We start from the raw sequence: 12,065 nt of genomic DNA on the forward strand, positions 1-12,065 counted from the left end.
ACCCTGCACTCTCTATCCCCATGCTCTTTAAAATCCACTCTTAGGGACACCTGGATGACTCAGTCGGTTAGGCATCTGCCTTCGGCTCAGGTCGTGATCCCACGGTCCTGGGATTGAGTCCTGCATAGGGCTCCTTGCTCAGCGGGGAGCCTGCTTCTCCCTCTCCCTCTGCCTGAAGCTCTGTTTACTTGTGCTTACACAAGTAAGCGGATTCTCTGGGTTCTCCTTTCTACACATCCTCTCCAACGTCTGTTGTTTCATGTGTTGTTAAGATAAGATATTCCCAAATAAATTAAGACTCTAAAACATGATACTCATAATGAATGACTCAAGATAGACACACATACATACACTGCCAAACAAAGGATAAAGGTAATACATATCTTCTCTTTTTACTTTAGTTCTGGGTAGAGGGAATGAAAATGTGAAAATGTTACCCATCAGAAATTGTGTATATGATACTTCTTACAAATCATTTTAGATCACCTTGGCCTCAATAACTGTAATAACAGACACATAAAATATGTGATACAGAAAAACTTTCAAACAACCAAAATTGAGAAAGTACATTGCTGTTGAATAATTCATTAAAAAGAAAGAAAATTACCTCAAAAGGATGGTGTAAGTTTCAATAAGGAATAATGACAAAGAAAGTGGTACACATGAGAACACCTTTCTTTGTAATAACAAAATGTCAAATTTGACAGATTAACAAACCCACAAATATCATCATCATCATCATCATCATCACCATCATCACTTACAGGCACAAATTTGAGAAACTTGATCCAAATTAAAGCACTTAAAAGTTATTACAATGTATAGAAAGAGTAAAATGTTTATTGTTCTTATATTTTCCGGAGATACCCAAGCATGTTAATATTTCTGGGTTAAGAGAAGAAAATAAATTTAGTATACAGATTTAAAATTAGAAGACATAACAGGATAAAGCCTTAAAATACTGGAAAATAATATTAGGAGTGATAAAAAAATTTTAAGACAAATTTGAAGTACACAATGAAGTGGTAAAAATATATATTAATAACCAAAGTGGTGTAATTGTAATAAACCCTCCTATTAAAAAAAATTACCATACTGAAGTGTAGTAAGGAAAAATAAAATCATCTTATGCTATTTGTAATAGGCACATATGAGATATAAAGATATAGAAAGTTTTAAAATAAAAGAATTTATTTTAGAGAGAAAGTGCGAGCAGGGGGAGCAGAGAATCCTGGAGCAGACATCCCACTGAGCACAGAGCCTGATGCAGGGTTCCATTCCGAAATCCTGAGATCATGATCTGAGCCAAAATAAAAAGTCAGATGCTCAACTGACGGAGCCACCCAGGGCCCCTAAAGAATACATACCATTTTCAAGCATAGAAAGCAAAATATATTGACATTAATGACATACTAAACCACGTAACAATTAAAAAAATGTGTTGATACAAGATATATTTTCTATGAACCATATGGTCAAATTGCTACAAGACAGAGTTGTTTGCAAGTCAGTAGAGAGAATAGATGGACACCTCAACAAACAGGTGAAGACGGAGCTATGATATCTGGTTCTGCAAAGAAAGTAAACTTACTTACGTACCTTACAACTATGCAAACTAAGTAATTCCAGTGCATAGAAGATAAACATAAAATTTTAAATGAAATGTGGGATAACATTACTGTGACTTTGGAATAGAGAAAGTTTTATAAAAATACAAATTGTACAACCCATAAAGGAAGACACTGATAAATAAAACAATGAAAACTGTGCTTAGTTGAAAATCAGCCCATAACTTGCTATCATGAATGAAGTTGTGTATCCATATATGAGGTGTGTGTATGCTATGTATACACACATATATCTCTGTTAATATTTGGATAAATTAAAGTAATTGTACCAAATGTTTCCAATTAGAATTATAATATATGTCAAATATATTGATATCTTAAGTATATGTCCGTCGTAATAATAAAATGAACACCAATTTAAGAGCCACTCACCTCAAAGAAATAAGTTTTAAATACACCCCTTAAAGGTGAGTGGGTGGCTCATTCGGTTAAGCATCAGACTTGGTTTCTGCTCACCTCATGATCTCAGCGTAGTGAGATCTCAGCATGGAGTCTGCTGGGGATTCTCTCTGTCCCTCTCCCTCTACCCCTCCCTGTGGCACTCCCTCTCACTCACTCTCATTCAAATAAATAAATAAATAAAATCATAAAATAAATAAATAAATAAGTAAATACACCTCACTATTACATCCTTCTTCATTCCAGAGCTTATCAATATTGAACTTAGTATTATTTGTCCCTTTCTTTTCTTTATAGTTTTACCAAATACATTTGGGCATATATATATATATATTTATGTACATAACTACATCTTTGGCTCATGGATATTATACATAGATAGGTTAATATTATATGCGCTTTCTTTGTTTTTTTCCTCAGTGCTATGTTTTTAAGATTCGTCCAGGTAAAGAAATACAGCTGAAGTTTTGTTTTTGTTTTTTTTTTTTCATTTTCACTATGATGAGAAAATAAATCTATTTTAATTCATGTTTAAAAATCCCAATGTAGGGGCGCCTGGGTGGCTCAGTTGGTTAAGCGACTGCCTTCAGCTCAGATCATGATCCTGGAGTCCCAGGATCAAGTCCTGCATCAGGCTCCCTGCTCAGCAGGGAGTTTGCTTCTCCCTCTGACCCTCCCCCATCTCATGCTCTCTCTCTCTATCTCATTGTCTCTCAAATAAATAAAAAAAAAAATCTTAAAAAAAAAGTAAATTAAATTAAAAAAATAAAAATAAATAAAAATAAAAATCCCAATGTAGGGGTGCCTGGGGGCTCAGTCGTTACGCGCCTGCCTTCAGTTCAGGTCATGATCCCGGAGTCCTGGGATGGAGCCCCGCATCGGGCTCCCTGCTCTGCGGGAAGCCTGCTTCTCCCTCTCCCACTCCCCCTGCTTGTGTTCCCTCTCTCACTGTGTCTCTCTCTGTCAAATAAAATCTTAAAAAAAATAAAAAATAAAAAATAAATAAAAATCCCAATGTATCTCAATTGTTGTAGCTTCATATATTATTAATACTGCTGATATAACATGTCTTGTACATGTTTCCTATTGTAAATATGAAAACTTCTCAATATATGTAACTTGGGTACACATACCAAGAGCATATAATATATTCTTAGAAGTATTCTCAAATATTTTTCAAAGAGAATGTTTAACATGTTTTTAATAAATACATAATAATAATCAATGATTGACCCAGAAATTAGTATGTATGTTTAATATATGAGTTAAAGCTCCCTAAATATATTTCATTTTATGCAGTAAAATTCCACTCTAAAATATGCTTGTATTCAGTTCCAAAATTATATTAACTGTCCCTAAAGTCTCAGCTTTTGTTTTACTTGAAATTGTAAGAATTTAATGGTTCCATAAAAGATGTCTTAATATCTCGTATATGAATCTCAACACATTTTAGGGAATTATTTACTAATTATTATTTATTAAAATTATTTACAAGGTAACAAAATATTTACCCTATCTGTTCTTGTATATTTAAATTGAAGGTTTTATATTTTGGTCTAAGGCTTACTTTTAGTGATATTTTATATACAATAAGGATCAAGTTTAATTTACTTCACAGTTTTTTTTACTTCACATTTTAATTTCCAGTGAATCCATTATTTGTTATAAATGCTATTTCTCCATTTAATAATCATGGCAACTTTGTCCATTAAAACTTGACCACTTTTGTTTTTGATTAACTGTTTCTTTTGTATGTACCACTAATCATATAAGCATATATTATATAACACTGTACATACATCCACACACAGAGTCTTATGCTATATCATTGTCTTGATTATTGTGGCTACTTACTAACACTTAAAATTAAGTTCAGCATCATTCTTTCATCAAAATTGTTTGGGCTAACTTAGGACATTTTCAGATAAATTTTAGTATCAGCTTGTCAGATTCTTCAACAATATCAGCTGGAATTTTTATTGTATTGCAATTAATCTATAGTTCACGTTTGGGAGAATGGATGTCTCAAACATACTGAGTCTTTTATCTATGAACATAATATATGTTTCCACTTAACTAGGCATTTTAAATTTATCTTAGTAATATTTGTAGGTTTCAGCATACAGATGCTGAACATATTTTATTTGGTTTCATTTTTTTTCATGTTACATAAATTTGATATTTATTTAAATGTTTATTTTTATTATTGTAGAAATAGATGTTAATATAAGCTTGTATCCTACAATATTGGTAACTCTCATATTAGCAGTAGCAGCTTCTTGTAGATTATTTGGTCTTTTGTACACGGATGATCCCCTCTAAAGAAATATAGATTTGTTTCTAACTTTGCAATTGGCATAACATTTCTTTCTTTCTCTAATTGCACTGACTATAAGCTTTAATATGATTCCCAGGAGAATTGCTACAGGATATATCCCTGCCTTTTTTTTTTTTTTTCCTGATCCTTAGATTAAAACATTCAATCTTTCACTTGTAAGTATGACAGTTATAGGTTTTTGTTATACAATTATTCAGGTTGAGGAAGTCTCTTCCATTCCTACTTTACTGATTACTTTTTTTTCTATTTAAATCAAATACGATGTTATGTTTTGTTATATTTTTCTGCATCAATCGAAATAATTATGTGTGTGTGGTGAATTATATTCATTGATATTTAAATGTTAAACAACCAGCCTTTCCTTCCTTGAATATATCCCACGTGGTTATGATGAATGTAATCAAAGCTGGAGGAGATCCTTGCACTCAGCTTATGGGTCTCTCTACTCTCAAGTAGCATAGTTCTTCAGCATCCCTTTGCCAAAGTATGAGAAGAATATGTTCATATAATTTCAGTTTTATAGTCATTTATGACAGCAGGTTAGTCTGGTATCAGTTGCTATTTCTGGCCAAAATCTGAATTTTACATTCTTAAATTCTATTTCAAAACCTGTTAACCTTATCTTTGTAATTATTTAATTTATTTAAATATTACACCAAATAATGTCATAGATGTGCATAATGGAATCAGGATTTGTGTAGTTCAAGCTTAAGTTTTCCTAAGACTTGATAAAAGTGATTTTAGCTAAAAATAAGACTATTATAATATTTCAGGGAATTTCATTAAAATGCTACTGTTTTTAAACTGTTTTGAACATATCTTCATGTCCTTCCTTCCCTTGGAATAAATTTGGGGCCCAAAGATGATGCAGTAAGTGTGATTTTTTTTAAGAATGGTGATGCTGAACCCCAAGCAGCAGCAGATCCATTCTCAGAGATAAGGTCTTATCTCTACACCAGAGTTGAGATTGCTGAATGATTAGATATTCGGATATTTTAGTACAAATGTTTGGAAAAATATATATATATACATATATATATATAATTTTCATTAAGGATGTCCTATGTTAGTTGTTTTCTGTAATTAACAAAACCACTTTTGAATGCTGACTGTATCAGATAAGAAAAATTTTATTATCCTTACATTACTTACCCCCCAAAAAATGCAAAATGATGGTCCATTCTATTAGTGAACTTCTGTCAGCATAAAAACACATGATTGCAAATGTAGTTCAAAGGATAGCATGATACTTGATCACAAGCTGAATTTGTGGGGACTCAATAAAGATGAAAACTCGATGATCACAGACACTATAGATGAATAGACCAAGGTTAGTCTGGTATCAGTTGCTATTTCTGGCCAAAATCTGAATTTTGGAAAATAAATGTAAAAACTCTGAATTATCACAAAAATTAGAAAATAAATGGTACCTTTGTTAGATTCTTTCATGCAATTGAATGGGCCAATTTTAACAGATTTTTTTAAACTATTTTTCAATTTATATAGCAAATGCATCATCCCGATGCAATTAGTTTCACTTAGAGGTGAACTACTTTGACTTTATGGTTCTAACTTAAAGAACAAAACAGCATTTATTCCTAAAATCAGAGGCATAATTTAAACTTTAGCAGCTTCCCACTTATTTAGTCTCAGGCAAAAATACTAAGACATTTTGGGAATTTCTGGAGGATTTAGGGGTAAGGAGGAAAAAAAAATATCATAAGAGTTGAGACTCCTTTTAGGTAATTCACTTCAAAGTGAATTCTTTATGATGATTGGGCCATTACTAAAATTTGATACAGCAAACTGACAAAAAACCGCATAAATACACTGAGTTTGGGGTGATGTGTTTCTAAATACTTAGTAATTTTTTTTTAAAGATTTTATTTATTTATTCATGAGAGACAGAGAGAGAGAGAGAGGCAGAGGGAGAAGCAGGCTCCCAAGGAGCAGAGAGCCCGATGCGGGACTCGATCCCAGGACCCTGGGATCATGACATGAGCCGTAGGCAGACGCTTAACCATCTGAGCCACCCAGGCGCCCATCTAAATACTTAGTAATTTTTGAAAGAGCTTCTAGACAACTACCAGGTTTTTTGAACTACTATAAAATAAGTAAGGGATTTAAAATGTATGGGGCAGTTAAATTTTTTATCTTATAAATGTCATAGAATGTTTTATTTTAAACCTTCTTATTTGGCAACAAGAAAGAAACATTTAAGAGTTAATCAATTAGATACCAGATATGAATTCTTACTTATCCATTATAACAAATTATTTTGAATACAATATCCGGTTTCTCAGTATTTAAACAGGATACAAAGAAGGAAGGGAGGAGAGAAAAGGAGCATCTGCAGCACACCAGGCTTGTACAAGGCATTGTGATGGTTTTAGCCATAAAACAGTTCTTAAATAGATTAAACACTCATATTAGTAAGGAGTACCTATCATCTATTAGTTATTTTATCTTAGTTAATTTTGCCTAAAAATGATATATGACTTTTACATATAAATTTCAAAATACCAGTTAAAAAGAGCAGAACAGTCTCATTTCAAAACAAATAGGTTGAATGGGAATTTTCAGGGATGCCTTGGTGGCTTAGTCAGTTAAGTGGCTGACGCTTGGTTTCCACTCAGTTCATGATTTCGGGGTGGTGAGATCAAACCCCACATCGGGCTCCACACTCAGTGGGGAGTCTGCTTCAGGATTCTCTCTCTCTGCCCCACCCCTTTAATAAAATCAATAAATAAATCTTTAAAACAATTTCAGTTTCATCTGAGTACTAGTTTGCAAAATTTATTTTTATATACTTATTTTTATTTAAGGAAATATTAGAAACATATTTGTTAATAAAATATTAGCCTAGCATGATTCATGAAAGTTCAGACTGTTTGGTTTATACATATTTGCTTTTAATGAAAACTTTTAATAGAAACCAAAGAAACACAGACCAGAAAACAAACAAACAAACAAACAAACAAACATCAATTAAACACATTTGTAACACACATTTGGAAACACATCCTCATAAGCATGGGAATTTATGAATCATAGACAGATATAAATGTGATTATTTAATTAAATTCATAATCACTGCAATTTACTATTGTAATATATGAGGTTTTTCATGTTGACTGAATGAAAACACATTTTGAAGAAAATAATCTACATTTTACTGACAAGAAAATTTGCACTAGTCTAAATTAATACATTTAAAAGTACTTAATACTAACTTTGGAATATGAATATTTAGATTAGACATCTATTGAATTCCCTAGTAAACTATACCACATATTCTAATGGTCATGATTTAGAGTTTTAGGAGGGAAATATGTAAGTCATAACGACTGTGGGATAAAAATAAATTGAACACTTAAGACTCACAATTGTAAAGAGAACAAATTGAAAAAAATATTAATATTTAATTTGTTTTCTTCATTCTCTATTGATAATGGGGAATCTACGGGAGTGGTATATTTCATTGCTCTGTTTGCTAGAGCCCATCCTAGCGACATGCATGTATCAGACTTATCAAATGAGCTCACTGGATAAAATGGATTGTTCCCCAAGTTATGGAAAATCCTCTAAAAATCATAGCATCAAACTAGCAATTGCACGGAAATACCGTATACCAAGACTTTCACTGCATCACTATCTGCACAGAGAGCACTCTGCTAATGTGAGCTGCTTTTACATTGGTATTGGGTAAAACATGGATGATTTTTAAATAGTGTAGTTGCTGCTAAAAATCACATGTATAGGATTGCCAGCACATTGTGTTTTGTTTTTGCTTTGTTTTGTTTTTGATCTTCAGAAAGAATTCAAATGTGCAGTCTGCTCTCTCCCAGGATCAGTATTTTAAAATTTACATGATTACCTTAATTGTTTCTCAAAAACACAATTTGGCAAGTTAAATAACTCATTGCAGATTAAGTAATGAAGGCATAGAAATAATAAATAACTTTCCAAATTTCGTGTTCCTAAATAGAGGGCTGGAAAGGGGATTCATATTTAAATTTGTCAGATTCCAATGTGTTTTATTTACTCGGCCATCAAAACGACTTAAAATTGAACAAACAAAAACAGAAACAGACACATAAATACAGAGAAGAAACTGACGATTGCCAGAGAGGAAGAAGGTGTGCAGGAGGGTGGGTAGGCAATACAGCTGAATGGATTAAGTACAAATCTCCAATTCGAAAATAAATAATTGCAGCCTGGGGATGTAATCAGTAATATTATAATAACTTTGTATGATGACACATGGTAACTACACTTAACATGGTGAGCATTTTGTAATGTATGTAATTGCCAAATCACTTATGTTCTTGTACACCTGAAACTAATCTAATATTGTATGCCAATTATACATCTATTTAAAGAAAAACCAATTGCTAGAAATAAAGCATGAAGATAAAAGTAACAATAGCAATAACAGAAATGTTGCATTAAGAACTTAAGGAACAGAAGAAAATGCTTCGAACACACGTGAATATGTTCACATTTTATAGGTAAAGTTATTGTCATTTGAAGGGTAACATACTAAACCAGTGGCTGTGGGAAAGAAAGAAGAGAAACCTAAAAGAACTTGCCAGTTTGCTAATTTAGAATTAGCTAATTTTATTATTGAGCAGAGAATACCAGAATGCAGGCAGGTAGACTGCAAGAGGATACAAAGCCATAGTGGGTTTTCAACCTCTAATTATCTGGAATTAAAGGCACAGTTTTTACACATCATGCTACTTTTATTTATTTATTTATTTATTTATTTATTTATTTTTTAAAGATTTTATTTATTTATTTGACAGAGAGAGACACAGCGAGAGAGGGAACACAAGCAGGGGGAGTGGGAGAGGGAGAAGTAGACTCCCCGCTGAGCAGGGAGCCCGATGCGGGGCTCGATCCCAGGACCCTGGGATCATGACCTGAGCCGAAGGCAGACGCTTAATGACTGAGCCACCCAGGCGCCCCTCAAGTCAATGTTTTACTTGGTAAACATGTCTGAGACCATGCATCCCTGGCTGCTAAGCACCATGGCGGACAGGGCTAGAAAGGTAACAGCTTTATTTTGAGCAGGGGGCAAAGACAAGGCAGCACTTTATAGCTACATTGTAACTAGATCCTGCATCCAGATCATGCTACTTTTAGTAAATAGACTGCAGGTATTCAGTTTGCATTGGTAATGACAGTAAGCTTACTCCAACATTCTGTTTTTCCTAACTCTTCATCAGCACCTCCTGAGGTTGCCCCTGGCAATTAGTCGTAACCACACCAAGGTTAAATTCAGTTCAGCTTCCCCACAGAACACATAAGGGTAGTAGGTCTGCAGATAAACAGGCATTTGTCTGATGCTAAACGCTATGCTTTTAATCAGTAAGTTATGGAATAGTAATTATACACTGGAGTAATAAAATAATATTCGATCAACATAGAGTCTATTTCCATCCAAAAGAACTGAGAAGAATTGAGTTTCCTATACCCCAGTATGGAATGAGTGGAAGGCCAGTCCCAGTCCAGAGTTCAGCATGAGCAAGACAGAGTGGGGACAGTGAGAAGGTGAATGTTGAACACGGTCAGATGCTAGTTGTTCTTTTATTCTAGCCTTTCGTCAAGATATAATCTTTCCAGAATCTTCTACAAAACAGGTTTCTTTCCTTCTTTTTCTTTTTTCCCTAACTTCACTAAGGTTGCTTATAATTCTGCCTGCTCAGAAAATAACAGAGAACTATTTACTCAGGGACAATTACTGCTGCTGATACTAATGATTAGAGCCAATAAAATTATTCTTGCCTCGGATTTCTAGAACAGATTACTTTTGTCTGCTCTGAAAAGGTGAGCAAGTACCTAGTTGGGAAATATAGGAATACATGAAAAAAATCATATATGACATTTAGAGTAGAAGAGATATATTTGTATACCGGCGAGAGTAATGCCGTGAATATCCTATATAGGATAAACCTTGGTGAATTGTAGAGCAAGTATGCTTTATTGTTCTTTTCCATACAAGTCTAAATAATCTTAGTACTTATAAATTTTAGAATCAGCTTTTAATTCTATGGACATTGGGTTTTGCAACAGATTACACTGAATACACAAGTCAGTTCAGAAGGGTTGGTTTTATTTGTGATTTTGCGTCTTCCTAACCACACACATGATATAGCTCTTAATTTCTTTAACGAAGTCTAAATAAGCTACACTAATATGACACTTCAATAAAGTGGTCTGCATATAGGTCTTTCACATCCTTTGTTAGATTGAGTTCTAGCTTCCTTATAGCTTTGTTAATTAACTCTAGTTTTTCACCATTAAGAATAATGTACGCTGTAGTTTTGTTTGTTTAGTGTGCCCTTAATCAGCAGGAGAAGGCACATTTCTACTTATTCGCTGAGAGTTTTTGTTTTTGTTTTTTTGCTGGGTTTCATTGTGTTTATCATCTATGGACATTACATTCTATTTCTTTGTTTTTCTGTATGTGTTGAGATGATTATTTTTGTTTGTCCATCTTTTAATTCATTAACTCATTAACCCTGTGAATAATTTTTATGCTTTTTAAAATGTCCTTCCTCATTTCTTTCTTTGTATCTTCCTTCCTTCCTTCTTCCTTTAATGCTATACAAAGCAAGTGTGGAACTAAATTGATAAAGATAGATTTTTTTTTCTTTTTTACACACCAGTGGAATTCTTTTTTTTTTGCTTTAGAAAAATTATGTTTTAAATGAAATTTGATTTTCTTTAGTTACTGTAGTACTCCTCAGATTTTCTATTCCTTTTAGAGCCACCTATGGCATTTTTTATTCCATCCATATTCTTACTAGTTTTAGTATCTTCGGTATATGTCTATGTATATTCATACCCACTTTTTTCAAATATAACTTCTCATGTTCTACTTTGATAAATTGATAAATTTATCTAGATTTTATGTCTTTTGTTTTAGTAATACTTTTTAAAATTAATCCATTTTAACTTGGGATTTTTAAAAAATAATGACAGAAACATCAGCAATAAAAATATACATATTTAATTTTCCCATTATTAATTCTGCATTTATAGCTTTAACATGTAAAATAAACTAAACATTTGCCTTTTCCTCACATTTCAGAACTAATAAACTTACTGAAAAATGGAAAGACTGTGTTTAAGAGTTATTTAAGGTGTTATTTATAATATTTTGATATCTGCCAGAATTATATATTAATTCTATGTTATGTTCTGATTTCAATTATTATTTCTCCCCATGTATGACTTAACATCACACACTGCATGCATTTTTTTCTATAAGAAGAAAGTTATTCTTTGTGCAAAAATGGTAATTCTTTATTTTCTCCAAGTCTATTTAAATTTGAAAACTCAAACTTTTTAAAGATTATGTAATTTTTTTTACCAACTGCTATGCTTTTCTTAAATTAACGATGAAACCAATTGTTCATCCCTTAGACTCTGACAGCATACAATGAATTCTGACAACGTCCCCCCCCAGTTCCTGAATAACATGTAATTTCCTCGATATGACAAAATATCATTTTAGCATTCATGTCATGCCTTGGTGTTCATTTTTCATTTTTCTGTAAGTTAGCGAGTTCTAGCAAAGAGTGCCATCATAAAGTTTTTTGCCAAAAGTCCTGTTGTAGCATATGGAGCCAGTGACAAGCTACAGTATTAAGGAGATTTGTTTTAAACCAAGCCTCTAAAGTGTGCATGGA

The 12,065-nt window shown here is 32.7% G+C and overlaps 1 protein-coding gene and 1 non-coding gene across 3 annotated transcripts in view; one reads left to right on the forward strand and one right to left on the reverse strand.

Moving 5' to 3' along the window:
- CDH18 (cadherin 18) overlaps nucleotides 1-12,065 on the forward strand; it is a 306,595-nt gene that overhangs the window by 259,124 nt on the left and 35,406 nt on the right. The window lies entirely within an intron of this gene.
- On the reverse strand, nucleotides 9,363-9,493 carry LOC123325419. The gene has a single exon (XR_006540423.1). It is a non-coding gene; the product is annotated as a small nucleolar RNA SNORA63 (small nucleolar RNA).

Source organism: Neomonachus schauinslandi, chromosome 7 (genome assembly GCF_002201575.2).
Source record: "Neomonachus schauinslandi chromosome 7, ASM220157v2, whole genome shotgun sequence".
Lineage (NCBI taxonomy): Eukaryota > Metazoa > Chordata > Mammalia > Carnivora > Phocidae > Neomonachus > Neomonachus schauinslandi.